This window comes from Hetaerina americana, unplaced genomic scaffold (genome assembly GCF_022747635.1).
Source record: "Hetaerina americana unplaced genomic scaffold, ioHetAmer1.1.p SCAF_12, whole genome shotgun sequence".
Lineage (NCBI taxonomy): Eukaryota > Metazoa > Arthropoda > Insecta > Odonata > Calopterygidae > Hetaerina > Hetaerina americana.
In genome coordinates this window covers 22,762,071-22,771,182 of record NW_027286292.1, presented here as the reverse complement: position 1 = coordinate 22,771,182, position 9,112 = coordinate 22,762,071, and positions in this window count along the sequence as shown.

The following is a 9,112-nucleotide window of genomic DNA, read 5'->3' as shown; positions in this document are numbered from 1 at the left end:
GAATCGTTGATAGCGCCATACGAAAGTGGCGGCTAGAGCGGGATTAGATCTATCTAACAACAAACTTATCATTTTTAACAGAAGTTTTGTTCTAAAAAATGCAACTATTTCTCAATTTTTTAAAAATCAAATATTATGTTTTTATAGAGGTTATGCATTTGAAGGGCACTCTCTTTTTTATTGACCAATTAAGGCGGGGCACTGTTTGCTGATTTGGCCAATGGATAGTCACTTTCATATTTTGAATGTACGAATCGAACAATAATGAATGAATCTAAATATAATCTGGCGAGGCACAAATCGTACAAATAATATGCCAGATTTTGCCAAGCTTAAGTCAATTACAATGAAAGATATTTTGAAAATTCAATCGTTTATGCATCTTCAACACATAAATATAGTTTTGTGACAATATTTCCTACATCTACGTACACTTTGATGCAGGCTAGAAATGTTTTAAGCAAATCGAAAGTGAAAGGAAGTGATTAATATTCAATGATCATCATTTTGAGAAGTAATATAAGAAGTAGAATGTAGTGTAGCGTATTTTGACATTGTTATGAAACGCAATATCTTCGAAAATCCTGTTTTCTTATTGGTAAGTTAATTTATTCTGTCTCCTTTATTCTGGTGCTCTCTGAGAATAAATACGGACGTCACGAGCGTTTGGCATTGAATCATCATCAGCTACTGGGAATATGTGCTTCTGGCTGGTATCATCCTCTGCTGAGATAAATTGTTGACCGCATATCCTTTTTTCTATACCATTAGCTTATCAATACAAAAAATATCAGCTCCTATAAATTGGTAAATTGTATCCATTATTAAAATAGAAAGAAAGACTCGTACTTTTCCACAAATCTGTGGAAAAGTAAGAGTCTTTCTTTCTATTTTAATAATGGATATCAATTACTTCCACGAAGTGAAGCCTGAAACAATAGAATATATTGGTAAATTGTAGTTTCAGCCCAATATTTTTTTTTTAAAGGTAATCTACCGGTTAAGGTAGGTTTTTGGATGGACACAACCACCAAACAAACATTTTATTACTCCTAACAAAACCCAAAATCCATCATCCTACTCTTTATCAGGTCCTGTTCTCTTCATCTCCCCAGCCCAATATACATTTCATAATAACCTTAATATTATTTTCGGCTCATTCCTTTTCCCCAAATTGTCTTGATACGTTTTGAGGTTTACATCTACATATATAGGTATACCTGTCATGAGAAAATAATAAAAAATGTGGAGAAATAGTAAAAAAAATTCTTCCAAATACTCTTCCCACCTGTCCCTGCTTCAAATAACCACATGAAATAAAATATGCTAGTTTTAATAGCACATTAGTCCCGATCTGGTATAATTTTTCTGTGTGTAATTATTGCAATTCTTAACAACCTTTTGCTATCGATAGGTGCATGTTTTATTTAGATGCTTTCATATCATAAGGTGGCTTCAGAATTGTCATAGGTGATGTAAATTCTCATTATGAGAATTTTTATTCTAAGTTTTATACCATTTGAAGTAGGGGGCTAAGCTGTATGCAGGATAGACAACTTTCACATGGTAACAGAGAAGGTAAAGAAAAAAGTGAAGTACTGTACAGATATATTCAGTATTCAGAGGCTTTCCTCCTTAATGTCATTATTGACTGGAAAAAGTAAGTTTTCTGCTACATAACCACAGCAATTCAGGCCCATAAGGCTTTGGGTAGAGAAATAATAACTTGATTACATTACAGACATTGATACTGGCTTGGATCGAGAAGCAATCAATCCTGCTGGTTTACTGAATTTTTCAGACTACTACTATTTAATACATTAAAATATTTTCTCCATGAATTTTTCATTTAAATGCATTGTAGAACAAATGTGCATCCATAAGAAACTCTGGGCTTCAGGATGTCTATCCGAATTTCACCTTTTTTGTCAATACAAGACCATGCTATTTAATGGCATGGTATCTACTCTTTCTGTGCTGCAAAGAAGACGGTTGTAAGATCCTAGAAACCTTCTGATATTATTTTTAAATTTTTAGGTGATGAAGTGAGATTCCCATCTCAAGGTATTGTTACGTTGAGCCATTAAAGGAGACCAGATCCACATCAGGATGGAGGTCTGGCATGTAATTCAGAGCATTGTTAGCAGTAGATTTGGTTCAGAAATTAGTTCCTATGCATTGCCCCGAGTTCATCCATAACCTCATTAAATATTTACCTTCTTCACCTTTTAAATAAGGTCTGAAGGTCCCCCTCAGAAGCATATTGAAAAACACTTGACTTATCATTCATTGCCTGAGTTGAACCCCTTACCAAATATGGCATCACGTTTTATAAAGCTGTGGTGTAAGGTGTTGTTATTACAAGGTGCAACAGAGTTAATAGATGTCTGAACAGCGAAGATACCTCATATTCAAAACAAATATACCATATAAAACATTGGCTTGGGAGTATTTTTCCATAAAGGATCAAGTCCACCAATGCCGTTGGATCAATATCCCAGTAGGAACATAATATTTTCTTTGGGGTCTCACTTATACAATATTTGTATTCGGTTATTATCCATGGGATTATATTTATTATATATTAGTATTTAATAATATATGTATTAATTTATTAATTAAACAATTGTTATGTGAATGTACTTACAACCTAGATGATCAACTATATTATTGCTGTAAAAGGCTTTGTGGCCATTTGAAGATGGGTCTAAGGTTTTTGAGTTCCTTCCAAGTACTGCTATCAACAGCTACTATTACCAGAGTACTATGTGTGAATAAGTTCTAAAAGTTTAAGTACTAAAAGTGAATAGTTCCTGTAGCTTTGTCAGTGGCTTTCGATATATTCCCATTTTTCCTCTTTTAGTACCCAGTTACCTATCCTGCCATGATTTTCTGTTCAGCCTGCTGATCCTCCTCCTTAATCAATCCAGTTAATGCCTCAGTGTTCCATTTCTTGAACTGGCTCCCCAGCTTTTTGCATTGAACATAATACTTCATAATTACTAAATTCCAAGTTCCTAAATCTGTGGCTAGCCGTAATATAGTCTGATAGCTTTCTCAGTCACCTGGCATTTTCCATGCATATCTATAATTGTGACATATACATAAGAAATAACAGTAAAATAATATTAAAATATGGAATAACAGTAATGATCCAAAAATCACCATTTAAGGACTATGCATCAATTCTATTTGGTTATACTCTATGCATCGATTTTGACTGTCTTTTGAGAGTCAAAATTGGTTAGATAGTAGTGGCTATCACTACAATCACTTTTACTTTAAGGAAGTCCACCATTTGGCCCGGTTCAGATCACACATTCTGCCAGATGCAGAGGAATGCCCGAAAGCCATTACCATTGGGGATAAATGCCATGGCAACCTCAGATGACAGAAGTTACCAATGTTAAAGCAGCACAAGACATTCTTGAGGGTAAAGTAATGAAACATCACACCATAAACATATAAGAATGTGATGCTTTTTGAAATAATATAACAAAAATGATAAAGTATGACTAATATAATAGACTGAATGAAAAACAAGAGAAAAATCAACATCATGCATGAACATTTACCAATAAATTCCGAGGGAAAGCCTTTAATTGCAGAACTTCATGCTTTTGTTTGCCTTAGAAGGGATAGGAAGTGGTTTGGGGGTGATCTGAAGGGGTAGGGGTTCAGACCAAAGTCCAAGCAGGTACCAAGGAGCCAGACACATGCCAACTCAAGGGTTTTGAGTCTTAGCAGTGTATCTGAAAGGGGAAGTGAGGCAATAATAGATACTTTGAAACAATTGTTGAATGAGACATTACAGAGGGGGGCAGAGAGGGACTGCCTTGAGGGACTGGCAGAGAGGCTGATGTGGAACAAAGTTTGCATGAAGTGCAGTGAGTGTTGATGTGGATATTGAGGGGTGTGGCACTGGCCAACATAGGAGGAGGAACCAATTTTGCAATTAAGCTTATAGATTATCTTGCGGGATATGCATGAGGTAGTACAGAAAGGAGGCCAGGAGGGGTGAAAAAAGGCCTGTTTTGCATTTTCGTCTATTGAAGGGTACTGGTGTATATTTGTGAATGGCAGATGATTTGGATAAAGGCTTAGAGAATTTAAATACCTGATAAATTGGCAGGTTATTTTAAGTAGCATGGGGACATTAGCGTAGTATGTTTGCCATTGCTTTATGGTTAGTCAACATGGGGAATAGGTCTTTGAAATTGTCTGAGGGCTGAATTCCCAGGAATGATAATGTCCAAATGGATAGGGGAGCAAGTGTCTTGAGAAGTTTTGGGCAGGTGAGTGTCGAAGGATTTTTTTACCTTGCCCAAAAGGGCTTACACCCTTCTCCTTCCCATCAAGACTGTAATCCATGGGAGGGATATACATATATAAAACCATAAACACAGTAATCAACCTTTTAGGCAAAAATAAGTGGACTTCATTTCTACTCATGGTAGGCTACTTGAGTATTTTAACTCTCAATTAGGATTAAAAAATACACTACTTGAGACAAAATCCATTTAATGATAAATATTCACTTTTCTTGATTAAATCTGAATGTAACTTTGATGATTTAGAACAATTACGGATAATAATTTCTTCTTTTCACTGAAAATCCAATGAATACAAGCAATAAATTGCATAAGTTTAAGAAAATACTATATGCAACTTATAAGTTAGACCAATGATTTTAAACTATAGTAATGATTCATTTGAAACTTAGATAAACAAGCTGATAATTTTATTAAAATTATACCTATACAATGATAGAAAATAATCTTCAAATTCCTTTATTTTGTTACTTGACAAAAATTAATACTAAGATGGAATTAAAAATGTATGTTATGGAAATGAACACATGTAATTTATGCAACATGGTATGCTAAGTCCACCACAGCTTGTGGGGGTGTACAACCAATTAGCACAAATTAGTCCTGTTGGTACCAATTAAATGAACTGTTATATTAACCAAAATAAAGAACACACATAACAGGACCTAACATTGCATTTATTTGCAAACATTTAAGGATTTTAAGTAAAAGGAAATTTCACACAGTAAACAACACCTTCCTCTAAGTTAAAATAGGAGGAGGTACTCCAGAATGGTAATACTTAACATAACTACAGACTTTCATCATACATCACCCAGAACCAGCAGGATGATTTATAATATGCTCAGTCATTTTAGATTCAAAGTCGTGGCCTTCACAGTAACAAGCAAAAAAATATATTTGTGTCTAACTTACAATTGAGTGTTCCTAGCAGTATGAATTTCTAAAACTTAACCCATACTGTTATATCACAACATTTTCATAATTAGAGAAATAATTTACAAATCATGCCCTGGAAACAGCTAACTTTAAGTCATAACTCATAATGGAGAAGCATTGGTAAACATAGAAACAAGTAATGTGTCACAACTATGATGCACTTACATATGAAACAATTGAAACATAAGGAATGATAAGGAACTGAACCCTAATTTGCTGAAGCTTATTTCCAGAGCACACTACGATTTCAATGATGGGATGAATGAAATTAAAATTCAATGTGATTTACAGTAAATAGAGCTTGAGATTGAAGATTTATATCATATAATTGATAATGCTCTAGTGTTTTGATCACTAACATGCCTATAGCCAGTATTCAGATGACACACTGTTTGTAAACTGGCTAATTAATGACACCAATAAAAAATAAAGACTACTTGCTCCACCTGAACTTCCTAATGCTCACAAATCTACTGCATTCTAGGAATAACATAACTTTGACAAAAATTAACTCTTATGCTAATTCTGTGGAGGTATGCGAGAAATATTCTCATACGCCAAAATGCTGATCATATGGTAAACTAGTCACACAAAGTTTACAATTATTGAAAACTGTGAAAATGACAGAAGTCACAGATATTTGTACAAATAAAATACCAACATTTCAAATTTTAAGAAGAACATTACATAAATTAATGTCAGAAATACACTCAAGTCATCTGGATTATAACTGAGCAAAAAATTAAAATGTCATTTTCAAAGTATCACATTTATAGTTACATTTGTAACTACAAAGAATAAAAACATGACATTTACATGCATTAGGAAATGAACAACAATGCCCACACAGACACTGTAGTACTTATCACTTCACATAATTTATCAGCACCTACAATATTCCAAAATCAGGAATATTCAACTTGTATGTATACTTCCCCAGTCTTGTAACAAGAAACTCCTAAAAACTCAGAGATTCATCTCCAACCATGCACAATAAATGTATTCATATTTTCAAATTTTGAATCAAATCTCTTTTCCATAGGGACTGAGGGAAGTAAGAAAGTTTTCCAGCCTAACAGGACCAGGTTTTGAGGCACAATTTACACCCCTTTATTCACTGTGAAATTATCTTGAAATACACCACTAAGATTCAACTATTTTTGAGGAAATAGAATGGAGATCAGATAAATATGCGACAACATTACTCACTCATAGCAAAATGAACTCAATTTTTACATTTGGTTATATCAGTCTCTTGGACATCAACCAAGTGTTTATTGTGTGAACAAATAATGATTTCTGAGAGTATCTTAACATTTCCCTTATGATTACATTGAGAGCAGCAGTAAATGTAACTTAAAACCTACAACCACACACTAAAATACTGTGCGCAATCAACTAATATTTTCTCTGTACTATTTATTTGTGCTGGCTATTCCCTTGTAACTGGACAGTCTTCCCAATACCATTTGTTTTAATACTACCTCAACACTATGTGGTTCACAATGCCATCAAATGTGCCTTAGTTTTTACATATACTGCTACAAAAGTGTGTCATGAGTCTGCTGGACTTGAGCATGAAACTCCCATGCAAATAAAATTGTTCTTTTTTATAATTTTTAAATACATAGTCACACTTATATGTAACTCTTTGCTTCTATGAGTCTTTAAATATTTTAAGTGATGAATTAGCCTCCCAGGGCTGAACACACCTTTTTGTCAGTTCTACTTTTTAGATTCAGTTATGAAGTTAAATATTAATTTATGATGCTGGATGTTATTCAATGGAGAAAGTAAAAGCACCGTTGGAGAAATGTCTCCAAGATGAAATAAAATATCATAGAAAATTAAACCGCCCAGAGAACACCACATTCAGTGGTCAACAACAGAACTGATGACTATGGAGGAAAAGAAACAACAGTTAAAGAGGATTGAAGGAGTGAGAGAGACCACTATTAAACAAAAAAAAACCTTGAATCCGAAACAGGAAAACTTCACCTGTACAATTCAACCAAAGGAATCAAAGATGTGGATTTGAAACTTTGTACACAAGTCAGAAACCTCCAACATTCATCTAGTTCAAGATTTGGAATACTTCACCATTAATGACAGAAAATGGCATTGTTCTTCATGGGTCGATTCCAGTCAAGGAATTCGGACAATTCTCAACTAGTTTTATCCTAGACATAATGAAAGGCATTATGCCTTCCTTGAAAAGGTATTTGAGTCTCTATAACCATGTAATTCATGAAGTGCCTTAGTAAGAATGAGTGGAAGTATATCTTTGTTTCATTTTATTATCCAAACAATAATTATTACTGTAAAACAAATAATTACTGAGACATTACTTTAAAATCATGAATACTATGTATGCTAGCACAAATGCATGAACAGCAATGTTACTCCCAAAATGTTCACTGTAAATACTGACCAAATATCTCATGTCATTATAGCTCTAATTCTTCCTCAACTTCCAGAAAAGGGAAACATATTGCTTTCTTCTTTTCTATACATGATGGCATGAAAGTAACAGCAAAAATGTTTGATAATTGCAAGCAAAAATTAGTAGTAGTCCACTTTGTATATTTTTGCAATTTTCATAGGAAACCTTTCCTTTATCATTGTATTCCTACAGTAAGTTATAAAAATACATGCTAATTTGAAAAGTAAATAAATTAAAAATAGTAAAATATGCATCAATGACTTGTTTGGTTCCTGGTGTTCCCAGTGTGCAATTTGTCTCTCTCCCTAAAATATTTGCAGTTGCAAAGTTAAGTTACTCTAAGGACTAAGACTATAATACAATATTAACTCAGATCACAAAAATCATGACAACACAACAGCCATACCTAAGGTTGAAGTCAACCCCCAAAAACCTTTGACAAATGGCGAAGCACATTATCCAACGGACTAACCTGGTAGGCATTTAAATGAAACATGATTTATATCCTCTTTATATGTTTCCTATATAAATCAGGAATAAAACATGTTCAAAAGTTGTTCAGCTACATTGGGAAGTCATAGTAGTATTGTGGGTAACTAATCAGCTACTGACTGAAGGGTCCCTGGTTTAAATCCCAAATTCTTAAGAAAACCTGTCTCAAATTCAAGTAGTGCATTTTTCTGGGTGTTAACACTTCGTCGGAATTCAAATGGTGCGCCAAGAAAAGGAACTGACCCCCATAAATTGAAAGAGTAAAACTCACACAAATGGGCTTAGTTCAAGGCGAGCTCTTCCCTAATCTATCATAATCAACCTCTGGGCTGATTAATGAGGATAGATGGACTAATAATTTGGGGCAAGAATAAAAAAGTAACCATAATGAAGTGAGTAAAAACCAAATGAAAAACATCAGTTCAACAAAAATTTCAAAATAATTATCATGATTCGATTAATGCTTATGAAAAATAATACATGCAAGGATGCCTCTGAGGTCATAAGACTATCGTTGATAGACAATAAAAACCACCTATGAGTACACATTTTGTTGCTCATTAATTAATGGAGTTGCAACTGAGTCACTCCAGAGTATTATGACTAAAGGAATAACTAAGAAATAAAATACCTAAATAAGGCAATTAATGAATTACTTAAGCATGTACTGCATTTTCCAAGGGGCAATACCACATCATTTATAAATATAAAACCATGGAAAAGATGATGATATCAAAATGTGCCAATGATTTTTGTGAGAAATGCTTTCAATACCACTCCAAGCAAGAACATTCACCACAGTTTCTTCATCAATCCTAGTGACATGATTATTACAAACATTGAGTTACTTAAACAGACAGATAGAAAACATTATTTCAGGACATTTTCCACATGAAGTGATGACATT